This window comes from Bos taurus, chromosome 28 (assembly GCF_002263795.3).
Source record: "Bos taurus isolate L1 Dominette 01449 registration number 42190680 breed Hereford chromosome 28, ARS-UCD2.0, whole genome shotgun sequence".
NCBI classification, from domain to species: domain Eukaryota; kingdom Metazoa; phylum Chordata; class Mammalia; order Artiodactyla; family Bovidae; genus Bos; species Bos taurus.
The window spans coordinates 4211878-4229682 of NC_037355.1; positions in this window are offsets into that span (position 1 = coordinate 4211878).

Consider the following 17805-nt stretch of genomic DNA (forward strand, 5'->3'; position numbering starts at 1 on the left):
CTTTCAGCAAGAGGCTTTTTAGTTCCTCTTCACTTTCTGCCATAAGGGTGGTGTCATCTGCATATCTGAGGTTATTGAGATTTCTCCCGGCAATCTTGATTCCAGCTTGTGTTTCTTCCAGTCCAGCATTTCTCATGATGTACTCTGCATATAAGTTAAATAAACAGGGTGACAATATACAGCCTTGACGAACTCCTTTCCCTATTTGGAGCCAGTCTGTTGTTCCATGTCCAGTTCTAACTGTTCTTCCTGATCTGCATATAGGTTTCTCAAGAGGCAGGTCAGGTGTTCTGGTATTCCCATCTCTTTCAGAATTTTCTACAGTTTATTGTGATCCACACAGTCAAAGGCTTTGGCATAGTCACTAAAGCAGAAATAGATGTTTTTCTGGAACTCTCTTGCTTTTTCCATGATCCAGCGCATGTTGGCAATTTGATCTCTGGTTCCTCTGCCTTTTCTAAAACCAGCTTGAACACCAGGTAGTTCATGGTTCACATATTGCTGAAGCCTGGCTTGGAGAATTTTCAGCATTACTTAACTGCATGTAAGATGTTTACTTCCTTGGAGGTTCAGATGGTAAAGAATCTGCCTGCAATGCGGGAGACTGGGGTTTGATCCCTGGGTCAGGAAGATCCCCTGAAGAAGGGAATGGCAACCCACTCCAGTATTCTTGCCTGGAGAATTCCATGAACGCAGGAGCCTGGTTGGCTTTAGTCCATGGGGTCACACAGAGTGGGACACAACTGAATGACTAACACTTTCACATGCGATGTTTACACTTTGTCCCTGTTGGAGCTGACATGTGTTGCTGTAGTGCGTACTGTATGGATACAGATAGAGTGTGTGTGGGCTTCCCTGGCAGTTCAGCAGTTAAGACTCTCCCAGCAGTGTAGGAGACCAGAGTTCAGTCCCTCCATCAGCAAGATTCCCTTGAGGAGGGCATGGCAACCCACTCTCGTACTCTTGCCTAGAGAATCCCAAGGACAGAGGAGCCTGGTGGGCTGCAGTTCATAGGGTCACAAAGAGTCGGACACAACTGAAGAGACTAAGCAGCAGCAGCAGCATAATGTGTGTGTGTATACATCTGTAAGTATTGTATATATAGTCATGTACAACGCTATACAGCTACCTGTCTACACACACATTAGATGTACATATGTAATATATATATAATGGGATATATATGTGTATATCCTATTATAGGAGTGTATGATGGCTTCAATTACAGCATGTATATACGTAGTATGGGATTCCCATAGCCATTTCTGTGTACACACACAAACACAGACACACAATGTGTTTTTGTGTGTGCTACAGTGAGTGCTATATATTGTCCATTGCTATACGTATGATGTAAATCACCGAAAACAAACTACTGCGTATAAAATGGATACATTTTATATTATCCTTTGGATCCTACTGTATAGCACAGGAAAAATATATTCAATATCCTGTAATAAATCATAATGGAAAAGAATATGAAAAAGAATATATCTATATCTGTCTGAATCACTTTGCTGTATACCAGAAAGTAGCACAACAGTATAAATCAATTATATTTCAATTGAAAAGGACAACTCAAATAAAAAATGGGGACAAACTTTAACAGCCACATTTCCAAAGAAGATATACACAGTACATGAAAAGATAAATGTTCAACATCATTATACATTAGTGAAATGTAAAAAGACAAACAATTAAAAACTAGGCAAAAAATTTGAATGGTTAATTTCTCCAAAGAAGCTGTACACATGGTCAAAAAGCATGTGAACAGTTTCTCAAAATCCTTGGTGATTAAAGAAATGCAAACTGAAAAGCACCACTTCACACTCACTAGTATGTCTCTAGTAAAAAGAAAAAAGTAAACTATTGGTGAGGTTGTGGATAAATAAGAACCCTCATACATTGCTGATGGGAATACAATATGGCACAGCCACTGTGGAAAATAGATTGGAGGTTCCTCCAAAAAGTTAAACACATAATTACCACATGATTCAGCAGTACTACCTCTAGGTATATTTGCAAAGAATCAAAAAGGGCTATCTAATGAATTTGTATACCGAAATGTTCATAGTAACATCATTCAAAATAGCAAAACTGTGTCCAACAGATGAAAAAAGAAAATGTAATTTATACATATAGTGGAGAATTATATAGCCATAAAAGGCAATGAAATACTGGCACATGCTGTAACATAGATGAACCTTGAAAACATTATGCTAAGTGAAATAAGCCAGACACAAAAGGACAAATATTGTATGACTCCACTTATATTAAATATCTAGAATAGGCCACAGACAAGTAGATTAAATGTTCCCAGGCTCTCAGGTGAGGGGAAATAGACAGGATTTGTTTAATGGGTACAAAGTTTCTGTTTGCAGTGATGAAAAATTCTGTAAATTGTTGTGATGGTTGCACAATACTGTGAATGTAATTAATGCCACTGTATTGTATATTTCAGTTCAGTTCAGTCACTCAGTCGTGTCCGACTCTTTGCAATCCCATGGACTGCAGCACACCAGGCTTCTCTGTCCCTCACCAGCTCCTGAAGCTTGCTCAAACTCATGTCCATCAAGTTGGTGATGCCATCCAACCATCTCATCCTCTGTTGTCCCTTCTCTTCCTGCCTTAGATCTTTCCCAGCATCAGGGTCTTTTTCAGTGAGTCAGTTCTTCACATCAGGTAGCCAAAGTACTGGAGTTTCAGCTTCAGCATCAGTCCTTTCAATGAATATTCAGGACTGATTTCCTTTAGAATTGACTGTATATGTCTCCTTAGAGTCCAAGGGACTCTCAAGAGTCTTCTCCAACACCACAATTCCAAAGTATCAATTCTTCAGCACTCAGCTTTCTTTATAGTACAACTCTCACATCCATACATGACTACTGGAGAAACCACAGCTTTGACTAGATGGACCTATGTTGGCAAAGTAATGTCTCTGCTTTTTAATATGCTGTCTATGTTGGTCATAACTTTTCTTCCAAGGACCAATCATCTTTTACTTTCATGGCTGCAGTCACCATCTGCAGTGATTTTGGAGCCCAAGAAAATAAAGTCTGTCACTGTTTCCATTGTTTCCCCATCTATTTGCCATGAAGTGATAGGACCAGATAATCACACTGGTGTGATCACTGACCTACAGCCAGACATCCTGGAATGTGAAGTCAAGTGGGCATTAGGAAGCATCACTATGAACAAAGCTAGTGGAGGTGATGGAATTCCAGTTGAGCTATTTCAAATACTAAAAGATGATGCTATGAAAGTGCTGCACTCAGTATGCCAGCAAATTTGGAAAACTCAGCAGTGGCCATAGGACTGGAAAAGGTCAGTTTTCATTCCAATCTAAAGAAAGGCAATGCAAAAGAATGCTCACATTCACAATTGCACTCATCTCACACGCTAGTAAAGTAATGCTCAAAATTCTCCAAGCCAGGCTTCAGCAATATGTGAACCGTGAACTTCCTGTTGTTCAAGCTGGTTTTAGAAAAGGCAGAGGAACCAGAGATCAAATTGCCAACATGTGCTGGATCATGGGAAAAGCAAGAGAGTTCCAGAAAAACATCTATTTCTGCTTTATTGACTATGCCAAAGCCTTTGACTGTGTGGATCACAACAAACTGTGGAAAATTCTGAAAGAGATGGGAATACCAGACCATCTGACCTGCCTCTTGAGAAATCTGTATGCAGGTCAGGAAGCAACAGTTAGAACTGGACATGGAACAACAGACTGGTTCCAAATAGGAAAAGGAGTACATCAAGGCTGTATATTGTCACCTGTTTATTTAACTTATATGTAGAGTACATCATGAGAAACGCTGGACTGGAAGAAGCACAAGCTGGACTCAAGATTGCCAGGAGTAATAGCAATAACCTCAGATATGCAGATGACACCACCCTTATGGCAGAAAGTGAAGAGGAACTAAAAAGCCTCTTGATCAAAATGAAAGTGGAGAGTGAAAAAGTTGGCTTAAAGCTCAACATTCAGAAAACGAAGATCATGGCATCTGGTCCCATCACTTCATGGGAAATAGATGGGGAAACAGTGGAAACAGTGTCAGACTTTTTTTTGTTTGGGCTCCAAAATCACTACAGATGGTGACTGCAGCCATGAAATTAAAAGACGCTTACCCCTTGGAAGGAAAGTTCTGACCAACCTAGACAGCATATTCAAAAGCAGAGACATTGCTTTGCCAACAAGCGTCCATCTCATCAAGGCTATGGTTTTTCCTGTAGTCATGTATGGATGTGAGAGTTGGACTATAAAGAAAGCTGAGTGCCAAAGAATTGATGCTTTGGACTGTGGTGTTGGAGAAGACTCTTGAGAGTCCCTTGGACTGGCAAGGAGAACCAACCAGTCCATCCTACAGGAGATCAGTTCTGAGTGTTCATTAGGAGGACTGATGTTGAAGCTGAAAGTCCAGTAGTTTGGCCACCTGATGGGAAGAGCTGACTCATTTGAAAAGACCCTGATTCTGGGAAAGATTGAAGGCAGGAGGAGAAGGAGATGACAGAGGATGAGATGGTTGGATGGCATCATCGACTCAATGGAGATGTGTTTGAGTAAACTCTGGGAATTGGTGATGGACAGGGAGGCCTGGTGTGCTGTGGTCCATGGTGTTGCGAAGAGTCAGACAGCACCGAGAGACTGAACTGAACTGAATTGATGGGACCAGATGCCATGATCTTTATTTTCTGAATGTTGAGTTTTATGCTAACTTTTTCACTCTCCTCTTTCACTTTCATCAAGAGGCTGTTTAGTTCTTCGTTTTCTCCCCTAAGAGTGGTGTCGTCTGCATATCTGAAGTTATTGATATTTCTCCCATCAATCTTGATTCCAGCTTGTGCTTTATCCAGCCTGGCATTTCATATGATGTACCCTGCATATAAGTTAATAAAGCATGGTTACAATATATAGTCTTGACACTCCTTTTCCAATTTGGAACCAGTCTGTTGTTCCATTTCAAAATGGTTAAAATGGTAAATTTTATTATATATTTTTAACAGAATAAACAGAAGATATATAAACCTTATTCCATCTGCATATAATCATGCTGATTTCCCTTATTTTAATGAACATTATCTTATGAACACAGCATCAATCATAGTCAACAGTGAAAGACTGAAAAGTTTACCAGATCACGAATAAGACAGGAATGCCTATGTTTGCCACTTCTATTTATCATAGTTCTGAAAATCCTAGCCAAAGAAGTTAGGCAAGAAAAAGACATAAGAGGCATACAAATTGGAGAGGAAGAAGTGAAATTATCTTTGTTCACACACACACACAAACACACACACACACACACACAAAGTTGAAAATCCCCAAAGTCCCAATTCCAATAGTCTTTGTATTTGTCACACCACATACAACATGTCAGTTCCTTACTAAAGTGCCAAGTGTAAAATATACAATATATGGGGAGGAAATGGAAAATGGAATCAAAGAAGTAGGCAAGGGCTAGAGCTTGTATGGTGAGTGGTCACAGTACAGGTGAGTAGTGCTAAAATAAAATGAAATGTACATGCAGTGCCTGAAGCTCATAGAAAAGTCACACCCACCCACTTTGCAATGACCCGGAAAGGTTTTCTGGATGTGGTACTTCCACCCTCTCAGAGGACTGAGCATGCACACATCCTCTCAGAATGACCTTTCCTAAGTGAATTTCAATTCTATCTTTCCCATCAGAGCTGAGATGGGAAAGATCTCATGTTCTTTCTTGGCTTTCAGCATAAACTTTGAAGGATTCATGTTGGCTTTGGCCCCACAAATTTAATGCATTCACAGAGCCATATTTGAACTATTGAGGCAGGCTATAAATAAATACAAATAAAAGGTATAGTCATACCCTTTCATTTATATAGCATTGAACACAAACCAATAATTTAATATTATGCTGAAAGCAATATGACTTAAGATAAACTTCAAAAAGATTATCACCAGCCTATAGAAAAATATTCATAAAATTATTTATGTGTGTGAAACAAACAGTTAAGGCAATTTTCATCTTCTTAATTCTCACAACTTCCTGGAAGTGAGTGGAATAGGCATACTTTAATTATCACCAATTTTTAGGGATAGACGATGATAAATTTGACAAATAAGCAAGGTCTATAAATCAAGGAAGGAGGTAAGAGCTGGTATATAAATTAAGGGTTGAGGTGCTGGAAAGACCATAAAGAAAAACAGAGGGTGTCACATACCCTTTGTAAGGCTTTTAGACAGGAAGCCTCTGGCTAGGCTTTTACATACTGTCTGACATGACATGGGGGCATTTGGCTGCAGGTGAAGAGTCTCAAGTGGAGAATACACTATCAGTGCTTCCAGCTCTCTGCCAGAGAGCTACCTTAATGTCCTGCAGGCACTTCGAACTCCAGAAGTTTCAAACAGCTTTCAGCCCAGTCTACTCTTTATTTCAGATTTTTGCTAATCATGCTGTTGTCTGAGATGGACACATCAGAGCTGCCATTGGGTTATTTTCTTGTTGTTTATCTCTCCACATCTCTTTAGTTGTCAAGTAAGCCCTCCCAGTCACAGCTATGAAAGGGTCTTCAAGCCACCTCCTGAGTGTCCCCACCACCACTCGTACAGGGTCTCGTATGGGGTGTAATGTCAGGCTGCACAGGCAGAAACTGGGAAGAAACTGTTGTCAGCTCCAGAAATCCAGGGCTTCCCAGGTGGTGCTACTGGTAAAGAACCCTCCTGCCAATGCAAGAGGCCTGAGAGAAATGGATTCCATCCCTGGGTTGGGAAGATCCCTTGGAGGAGGCCATGGAAACCCACTCCAGTATTCTTGCCTGGAGAATCCCACGGACAGAGGAGCCTGGAGGGCTACAGTCCATAGGGTCGCACAGAGTGAGACATGATTGAAGTGACTTAGCATGCACATAGGCATGCATGAATGTAATGTTGATTTAAGAAATAGTGCAGGATAGTAAAGAAATCAATGAACTCTGGTTCAGGCAGGAAGGTCAGATAGATCAAGTTCAGTCAGGATAGTCTCTTGAAGAACAGGCAGACACTGGTCAGGCTACTGAGAGTTCCATCCACACCCAGTTCTTTCCCATGCCACCCTTCCTCCTCACTGGTATTGATGTGGGGACACTCCTGCGGGTCACTGGAGTTTTCCCTTCATTGTTTCAAGGATAGGGACCCCTCTGATGGCACAGAGGTAAGGAATCCACCTGCAGTGTAGGAGATGCAGGGAATAACGGTGTGATCCCTGGGCTGGAAGGTCCCCTGCAGGAAGACATAGCAACCCATTCCAGTATTCTTGTCTGGAAAATCCCATGAACAGAGGAGCCTGGTAGGCTACAGTCCATGGGGTGGTAGAGAGTCAGATGTGACTGAGCACACATGCACGATTTCCAGGATGCTGTGAGCTGAGACACAGCTGACTTTCCCCTGTGTTACTGTAATCATCTCCTGACTTGTGCCCCTGCTTCTAGTACCTATCTCTCACTATCAATCCACCTTCCAAAACCAGTAGTACAGGATTATCTTTCTCAACGTGGAAACCACACACTGCTCCCGGGTTAAACAAATAAACAAACTTAGGTGGTTCCTCACTCAGCATGACAAGTCAGATTCCTTGGGTGTTATATTGGACCCGCCACAAACTGGCTCTACTTTGCTTTTCCAGCCCCAGTTCCCACCACGTCTTCCATTGTACCCATAGGAGTTCCACAAATAAGTGCACTTCCCTCACGCTATAGTGTGCACACTCAGTTGTGTCTGACTCATCGCAACCCCATGGACTGTAGCCCACCAGGCTCCTCTGTCCATGGGATTTCCCAGGCAAGAGTACTGGAGTGGGTTCCCATTTCCTACTCCAGGGGATCTTTCCACCCCAGGAATCAAACCTGAGTGTTTTGTGTTTCCTGCATTGGCAGGTGGATCCTTTACCACTGTGCCACCTGGGAAACCCTCATGCCTGTGTCTTTGGTTAATTCTTTCTTCTACCTAGGATTCCCTTCACTTTTTTTGCCTGAAAGAGGAAAACAGAGACAAAGAGATGTCTATTACTTAAATAAGAGTTTCATTACAGTTCAATACAAAAAAATGAGGACCCCATGGAAAACAGAAATCTTCAGCCTTACTGAGAAGCCTAACATAGAATTCTATTATGTATGTCATGGTATGGACCTAACAGAAGCAGAAGATATTAAGAAGAGGTGGCAAGAATACACAGAAGAACTATACAAAAAAGCTCTTCACAACCCAGATAATCACGATGGTGTAATCACTGACCTAGAGTCAGACATCCTGGAATGTGAAGTCAAGTGGGCCTTAGAAAGCATCACTACGAACAAAGCTAGTGGAGGTGATGGAATTCCAGTTGAGCTATTTCAAATCCTGAAAGATGATGCTGTGAAAGTGCTGCACTCAATATGCCAGCAAATTTGGAAAACTCAGCAATGGCCACAGGACTGAAAACATCAGTTTTCATTCCAATCCCAAAGAAAGTCAATGCCAAAGAATGCTCAAACTATCGCACAATTGCACTCATCAGAAGGAAATGGCAACTCACTCCATTGTTCTTGCCTGGAGAATTCCAGGGACGGGGGAGCCTGGTGGGCTGCCGTCTATGGGGTCACACAGAATCAGACACGACTGAATGACTTAGCAGCAGCAACAGCAGCACACGCTAGTAAAGTAATGCTCAAAATTCTCCAAGCCAGGCTTCAACAATATGTGAACCGTGAACTTCCACGTGTTCAAGCTGGATTTACAAAAGGCAGAGGAACCAGAAATCAAATTGCCAACATCTGATGGATCATCGAAAAAGCAAGAGAGTTCCAGAAAAACATCTGCTGCTGCTGCTGCTGCTGCTAAGTCGCTTCAGTCGTGTCTGACTCTGTGTGACCCCATAGAAGGCAGCCCACCAGGCTCCCCCATCCCTGGAATTCTCCAGGCAAAAACACTGGAATGGGTTGCCATTTCCTTCTCCAATGCATAAAAGTGAAAAGTGAAAGTGAAGTCACTCAGTCGTGCCCGACTCTTAGCGACCCCATGGACTGCAGCCTACCGGGCTCCTCCATCCATAGGATGTTCCAGGCAAGAGTACTGGAGTGGGCAACAGTCCATGGGGTCACAAAGAGTAGGACACGACTGAGTGACTTCTTCAACTACTCCAAGAAAAACATCTATTTTTGCTTTATTGACTACGCCAATGCCTCTGACTGTGTGGATCACAATAAACTGTGGAAAATTCTGAAAGAGATGGGAATACCAGACCACTTGACCTTCCTCCTGAGAAATCTGAATGCAGGTCAGGAAGCAACAGTTAGAACTGGACATGGAACAACTTGTTCCAAATAGGAAAAGGAGTATGTCAAGGCTGTATATTGTTACCCTGCTTATTTAACTTATATGTGGAGTACATCATGAGAAATGCTGGGCTGGGTAAAACACAAGCTGGAATCAAGATTGCCGGGAGAAATATGAATAACTTCAAATATGCAGAGGACACCACCCTTACGGCAGAAAGTGAAGAAGAACTAAAAAGCCTCTTTATGAAAGTGAAAGTGGAGAGTGAAAAAGTTGGCTTAAAGCTCAACATTCAGAAAACGAAGATCATGGCATCTGGTCCCATCACTTCATGGCAAATAGATGGGGAAACAGTGGAAACAGTAGCAGAGTTTTTTTGGGGGGGCTCCAAAATCACTGCAGATGGTGACTGCAGCCTTGAAATTAGAAGATGCTTACCCCTTGGAAGGAAGGTTCTGACCAACCTAGACAGCATATTAAAAAGCAGAGACATTTACTTTGTCAACAAAGGTTATGGTTTTTCCTGTAGTCATGTATGGATGTGAGAGTTGGACTATAAAGAAAGCTGAGTGCTGAAAAATTGATGCTTTGAACTGTGGTGTTGGAGAAGACTCTTGAGAGTCCCTTGGACTGCAAGGAGATCCAACCAGCCCATCTTAAAGGAAATCAGTCCTGAATACTCATTGGAAGGACTGATGTTGAAGCTGAAACTCCAATACTTAGGCCACCTGATGGGAAGAGCTGACTAATTTGAAAAGACCCTGATGCTGGGAAAGATTGAAGGTGGGAGGAGAAGGGGACGACAGAGGATGAGATGGTTGGATGGCATCACTGACTCAATGAAGATGAGTTTGAATAAACTCTGGGTGTTGGTGATGGATAGGTTGGCCTGGTGTGCTGCAGTCCATGGGGTCGCAAAGAGTTAGACAGGATTGAGCGACTGAACTGAATGTGTATCATGAGGACTTGAAGAAATTCATAGATAGAGAAAATCAATCAGCTCAAAGAAACTTAAATATAACCTGATTATTCTGCCTCAAAAGGGGTAAGTGAAAGTTGCTCAGTCGTGTCTTGACTCTTTGCGACCCCATGGAGTAGACAGTCCATGGAATTCTCCAGGCCAGAATACTGGAGTGGGTAGCCTTTCCCTTCTCCAGGGGATCTTCCAAACTCAGGATGGAACCCAGGTCTCCCACATTGCAGGCAGATTCTTTACCAGTTGAGCCACAAATAAAAAGTAATTCCATGAAACCACTGCTTAAAATAAAGACATCTCATGTTGACAAGTTGACTGTAAGACAGGCCATGAATACACTGATCTTCAACCTACCTTCTGATTAAAGTCATGCTATACACCATATGGGTTTCCCAGGTGGCTCAATGGTAAAAAAAAATCTGGCTGCCAATGCAGGAGACACAGGAGATGCAGTTTTTTGGTCCTTGGGTCAGGAAGATCTCCTGGAGGAAGAAATTGCCAACCATTCCAGCACTCTTGCCTGGGAAATCCCCTGGACAAAGAAGCCTGTCAGGCTAGAGTCTAGAGGGTCACAGAGAGTCAGACACAACTGAGTGACTGGGCACACATAAGCACACCATATGCCAAAGTCAAATTTCGTCCAGAGAGAAACTGTAGCTAACTATGTGGGAAATAATCTGGACAAGAACTTCAGTTCTTTAAAGACGAATGTACCGGATGAGAAAAAAAAGTTGAAACTCCAGGATATTTGAAAGTCAAGATCAGTGGGTTTGATTAAAATTCTGGAGAACAAACAATTTTTTTAAAAGATGGAATGCTAACAGTAAATAAATATTTGAAGAAACCAATAAACAAAAATACAAGTATCTTTAATGAAGGGATTGAGATTAAAGATATAATCTTTGGGTTTGAAGAAGACAGAGAAAACATGTTGAAGTATCTACCTACCATATCAAAATGAAGAAAGAATACTATGTAAAGAAATGGGATAAAATATTGAAGACAGAAATTTATACAGGTATTATAAGTATTTAAATGGAAATCTGAAATTTTTTCAAAAACATAAAAATATCCCTCATGAAGTAGAGGCAACAAAGAGAAGATAAAGTTTAAAGTCCTGCTTCTAACTGAAGTAGAAATACAAGCCTGGAGAGGAGTTTGGAGGATTAAGCAGCAGCCTGGAGTTCAGAAGACAAACTCAAGACATTCAGAAGTCTTAGACATAGAAGGGCTCTTGTTTACAAGGCGAATGACATTAAATATTTTAATCATTGCATCATGGAAGTGAAATAGCCACATCATTCTGAATCAGGTGGCAAATACAGCAGAACAAGAGAGAAAATGAGAGGTGTAATTCAGTGAATGGGCATCAGGCATATCTTTGGAACGAGGGCTAAGAGATCAGGAAAGAGACGATTTACGTCCTGTGTGCAGAAGCTGTTATCGAATGCAATTTCATGTATGCAGCATACAGTGAGGCCAAGTAATACCAATTCATCAGAGTTTGGAACAGAGAAAGGTTTATTGCAGGACCATGGAAGGACATGGGTGGCTTATGTCCTCAAAACCCTGAACTCCTCAGAGGGTTTCAGCAAAGCACTTTTAAAGGCAAGCTAAGAAAGGGCCGTGATTAGTTGCTGTAAAATTCTTGGGGTCTGAATCCTTTGTTCTTACAACTGTCCGTGTAGGTCAGGTCACAATGTTCCTGTGAACCTCCAATAAGACAAATGTTACTCTGTCCTGCAACTTTCCATCTCTATATGAGTGGACTCTTAAAGGTTGCAGCCCTGAGAATAAGATATCCTGGATATTTTAGGCTATAGGCAACACTGTTTTACAAAAAATGCAGAGCCAGCAACAGACCAGCAAAGGTTAAAGTAAAAAATCTAATATGCAGCCAATTCTCTCCTTTTCTTTCATACTCCTCAATCTTGAGTAGGACAGGTGTTGGACAAGAAGGGGAATAATGTTTTGAATAGACAAATTAATCATAAACTTGACAGAGGAATTCAGTTTTAGGGGAATTTGGTTTCAACCTTCAATCCTGTCTCATCATTCACCAAATATTTCAGGGAACGGGACAAAAACTATTCTGGCTACTTCCTGCTGAAATGGAGCATAGCCCTAGTTTGATTTGGGGAATGGACACTGAACTGGAAATATTACCAAGTTCTAAGTCCTGGAGTCAATTCTTGTATGATTAAGACCTCATTCCCTGAGATATTCAGGAGAATAAAACTGAAAGCCAGTCAGGACCTGGCACTTTGGGGAGACTTGTCACCAGGAAGCCAGTTGTCTACAAAAATAGGTTTTAAATTCTGATATGGTATTAACATTTACATAACAGGAGCTGTTGGCCACTACATGTCTCCTTTTATTTTTCTGCTAACATCTGATCTAAGGTAATTTTATTGTCTAAAAATTTAATAATTACAAAAGGAGACCTTGAGGTCAAAGGTTGTAGCTACCAGCTGCCAGCAGATACTGCTTTGAGAAAGGCTGGTGGAACCCTGAGTATGATACAGCTCAGAAAACTCAAGTTCTCAGCAATACAGGAACTTGTCTGAAATCACAACCACAATGGCCACCCAGTTTTCCCTTGGATGTCTGAACCACAGCTACTCCATTTTGACTTTCAAATGTATTCCCTTCCTCAATGGCCAAAGCAGATGTACATGTGCTTTGAGCAACACTCTTACAGCAAATGGTGTTATACCTCACGAGTAGCTATGCTCTTCGACAAACACATAAGAGAATTTTCTTCCTATCCTGAACATTTGGGGCAACAGTGTAGTCAGAAGTAAAACAACTTTCAATAATGATAGGGAGAGAAACATTTGGTAAACAGCTCAGTTAAAAAACATAGATTAAAAGCCAATAATATTTCAAATAAAGCAAAAAATTATAACCATACTTATCAGTTTACTCAATCCTATGTAATTAACCTAGGTTTTGCTAGACTTTTTAAACATCTTACCCAGTTTAGCATTATGATTTAAAAGAAAAACAGTCTTTTTCATGAATCTTCTTGAAGCAATTTTGCAAAGCATCAGTCTATAAAAGACTTAAAAAGGCACAGTTAAAGATCTGATTACAATGTTTTGACAAAGAAGCTTAATCAATTTGCTCTGATGTAAATTATTTTAAGATAACAGCTAAAATTATGACATTATAGTAGGACATATCTAAATTTTGGAAACTTTCTAGACTGTCTATATTAATAACATTTATCCATATCATATATTCTGAGGAGGCTTATCACTCATTTGATAATGCTTCCCATGTAATTCAATATACCAAACAATTCTAGTTTAACACTTCTCTGAGATGCCTCAGGGGCCCTCTGAAACAACCCAAAGTTAGCTGAAGTCAAAAGAACTTTAATTAGAATTTGATAGAAAGCTTGTCAAAAATACAAAAAGTTTTCAAAAACGTTTGGTTAGATATGATCACGGAGAAGGCGATGGCACCCTACTCCAGTACTCTTGCCTGGAAAATCCCATGGATGGAGGAGCCTGGTAGGCGGCAGTCTATGGGGTCGCGAAGAGTTGGAGACGACTGAGCGACTTCACTTTCACTTTTCACTTTCATGCATTGGAGAAGGAAATGGCAACCCACTCCAGTGTTCTTGCCTGGAGAATCCCAGGGACGGGGGAGCCTGGTGGGCTGCCATCTATGGGGTCGCACAGAGTCGGACATGACTGAAGCGACTTAGCAGCAGCAGTTAGCAGGTAGAATCATAGGTCACTGTGGATATTTAAAAACAAATACAGATCACTTAACGGTAAGAAGGTTCACACAATCTGTTATCACAAGTGGCATTCTAAGTATACCTGTTCTCTTAGCAGAAAAGAACCAAATCTAGCCCTGCACCAGTCTACTTTTAATAATAAAATCCATTTACCTAGTGAAGTTTAATCTAATCTCAGCCAAACCATGCTCAAAACACCTATTCTACTCTCCTGCTGTATACTGAAATGTCTCCTTTATTATTTTTAGTAGCTTTAATTACATGTTTAAATTAGAATCCTCCCCTCTCAAAAACCTTAATTTCAAGTGAAAACTAGGAGGGAAGCTGTTGTGAACTGTTTGTCATACCCGCATAGGCTGATTGGAAACTTACGCTTTGATTTTCTTCTCTTAACAAGGAAAAGGAAAGTAAACTTAGATCTGCCCAGTAGCTAATGTTCCAATATTTTATCCTATTTGAAATGACCCAGATAGTCAATGAAGTCCTACCACTCAACTTAGTTTAGTTTGAAGTTACCAAAATCTGGAGAGACTATTTTAGATAGATGTTTTCAAAACATAATTATTCCTATAGAGTTTACCTAAAAGCTCTTATCTCATTTGCATTTACTTAAAGTTTCATCATATTATTTTCCTTGCTTACAAATGTCTATGTTAATCAAACCAAAAGATGACTCAGTACTATTAATAAATATTTCTTAGATCATGTGAACCTGAAATCTGCTCTGTCCAACTTCCCCTATACCTAGAAGTAGAAGTCAATTCCCATGTAAAGACAGACAGAACCAGAGATCTGTTGGTTTTTCCACTTCAGATTTTAGAAAAACTTCCCCCCTTTTTTTTCCAGTTCACAAATATCCACTTCAGACTAAAGAAATAACAGCAACAGACAATTACATATTTATAGTTTGTTCACATTCACATGCCTCACTTTCAGCAAAACCAGGAAGAGAGAATAGGATTTGGACTCAGATACTGACACACACGTGTGTAAAAGCCTACTTTGCAAAACGTCCACGTTTAAAAAACTAAGTTTATTTGTTTTTGGCTGTGCTAGATCTCCGTTGCTGCCCAGTCTTTCCTCTCGCTGTGCCTCGTTGCAGAGTGGCAGTGATCCTCTGGCTGCAGTGTGCAGGCTTCTATTCCAAGTGGCTGCTCTTGTTGCAGATCACGTGCTCTATGGCACATGGGTTTCAGTGATTTCAGCACGTGGGTTCAGCAGTTGAAGCTCCTGGGCTTTGGAGCACAGACTCAATAGTTGTGGCGCATGGGCTTCATTGCTCTGTGGAATGTAGGATCTTCTCAGATCAAAGATCAAATCTGGATCTCCTACATTGGCAGGTGGATTATTTACCCCTGAGCCACCAGGGAAGCCCCAAAGGCACACTTTGATATCATATTTGAAATGGATAGCAGAGCCATTAGGGGCTATTGTTTTCCAGATCTCAGGGAATACTGAGATCATACAGTGTTACAATAAAAATATTATTTTCTTTCATTTATGGGAGCATAGCTGAAGATCTCCCAATTTTGCAAAACTCACCCTAGGGGGACTGTAATATGGAACAGAACTCTGATTATCCATACTTAATTATTCACGACCAGTGTTATCAATTATTAAGCACACAACTCACATTGGTCTTTTAGGGTCCGTAGCCCCAACAGGGAGATTCTCAACCAGTGCCCTGTCAGTCCAAAAGAGAAGAATCTTAACCAATGTCCTGTTAGAGATGAAACTGAATGAATGACTAAGGCTAGTCCAAAAGGGAAAATCCCAACCAACGCTCTGCCACAGGCAAAGCCCAACGCAACAGGGGAGGATACCCTGCTGTCGTGGCACATGAGCCCTGTTACCAAAGAAGTTTCAACTGGCCAATGCAAGTACTGACACACACATATGCACAAAAAACACAGGTACACACAGGAATCACAAACAAAAATTAAGCTATGGTTGCACAGATAGAAAATAAGAGGAGACATAGTCTAAAAATTTCACTTTCATTCCCAGATGGAGGCCTCCAAACAGAGTGGCCCAGCTCTCAAAGGAGAACAGGCTGAATGGCTCACTTCCCACAAGGGGATGAGCTGAAATGGGGTGAGAGAATTCTCAGCTTGCTCAAGCTGGAGGTCCTTACCCTAAAATGACTCTAAATATAGACCACAACTCAGTGTTTCGTGGCTCCAAACAGCCTCATGCCATGGAGCTTCTGGCTCCTCTCAGGGACAGTCCCTCTGAGATACCCAGAGTGAAACGAACTTTGGCAACTGCTGGGGGACTCAGAGAAGCAGCTACCTCAACAGATTGACCTGCCATGGGCACAGACTCCTAGACTGACTTTGCTAAAATTATTACCTAATGGAAGATTGTGAGACTGATGCATAGTGAGACCAAGCTGAAACGCTGGAGGAGACAAAGATTTACTGCAGGGTAAAGCAAGGAGGTGGGTGGCACATGCCCCCTCAAACTCCTTGAAGGATTTTGGCAAAGCACTTTCAGTGGCAAGGAGAGGGAGGGGGCAAGGAGAGTTGTTGCAAATTTTTTGGTGTCTGAATCCTTTGTTCTTGCAGCTGTCCATGTAGGTCAGGTCACCACGTTCCTGTAAACCTCCAACAAATGTTATTCTCTGTTCTTCACCTTTTATCTCTATGTGAATGGACTCTTCAAGGTCAGAGCCCCGAAAAAAGGCTCTCCTGTATATTTCAGGCTATAGGCAACATTCCTTTACAGAAGGTGCAGAGCCAGCGTGACTAAGCACAGGCAACACCAAAGGTTAAAGTAAAAAAGGAATGGATTGAATATGGAGGCAGATTTGCTCTTCCTTGTTACAAACCTACATCAACATTAGTTGAAGATGATAGAGACCATCTACAATAAAAAATAAGTGATGTGATGTGAGCTTGGCATGAACAAGGAGAACAACAAAAAATTATAGCAATTTTTGACCACTGCAGTTAACAAAAACACAACTAGAAATAAAAACAAAGCCCTAAAAATAGATGGTCTTAGAGAACTTCCCGAGTAGATGGACGTTCTTTACAAGAAACCGATTCAAAAAGAATATAAGGACTGAACAGAAACCGTCAGTGTAGAGGAAACATATTTACAGGCAGGGAATTCAAGACATTGGAGGATGCTTTCATAAAACAGTTTCCATGAAAAGCTATTTCCATGAACTTGCTATTATTAAGGGAGAGCCAATGACAAATGACTCCCTCTTTATGCTATTGAAAGAGACTTTACTGGAGATGAAAAAAAAAATCAGTGTAAGATAGAAAGAAAAGCCCAGAAATAGGTATGCTTAAAGCGCAGTGATCAGGAAGACCTGAGCATCCAATCCCTCTACAAAGAAGTCTTCTGAGGTGATTCTTTGATTTGTTCCTGTGTCGGCCTAACCCCAGACCCAATAAAAGCTGTTCTGTTGACTCTGTTGCCTACTCTCAGTAACTAGATGTGACAACAAGTGATCTGGAATCTGTGGATAGGACTCCACCTAGCCTGAGATCATCTTAAGAAATATCTGTATAGACCTCTACCTCTGTCCCATGGTCCGTTTAGCTTCGTCCGTATACTTGGTGGCCAAGATGTCCACCATTCCCTCACCCCTTAAAGGCAGAGCATCCTCCTAGTCCTTCCCCCAGTGCACCTTAGTCAAATAGATGAGACTGAAGGAGCCCGGGAAAATCTCCTTTTAGATCCGAGACAGGCAAGTGCATTGCCCTGTTCCTATGATGAGGTGTGTGCACTCTGTCTCAGGGGTCAGAAATCTTTTGCTGTAAAGGTCACATAGAAAATATCGTAGGCTTTGCCATA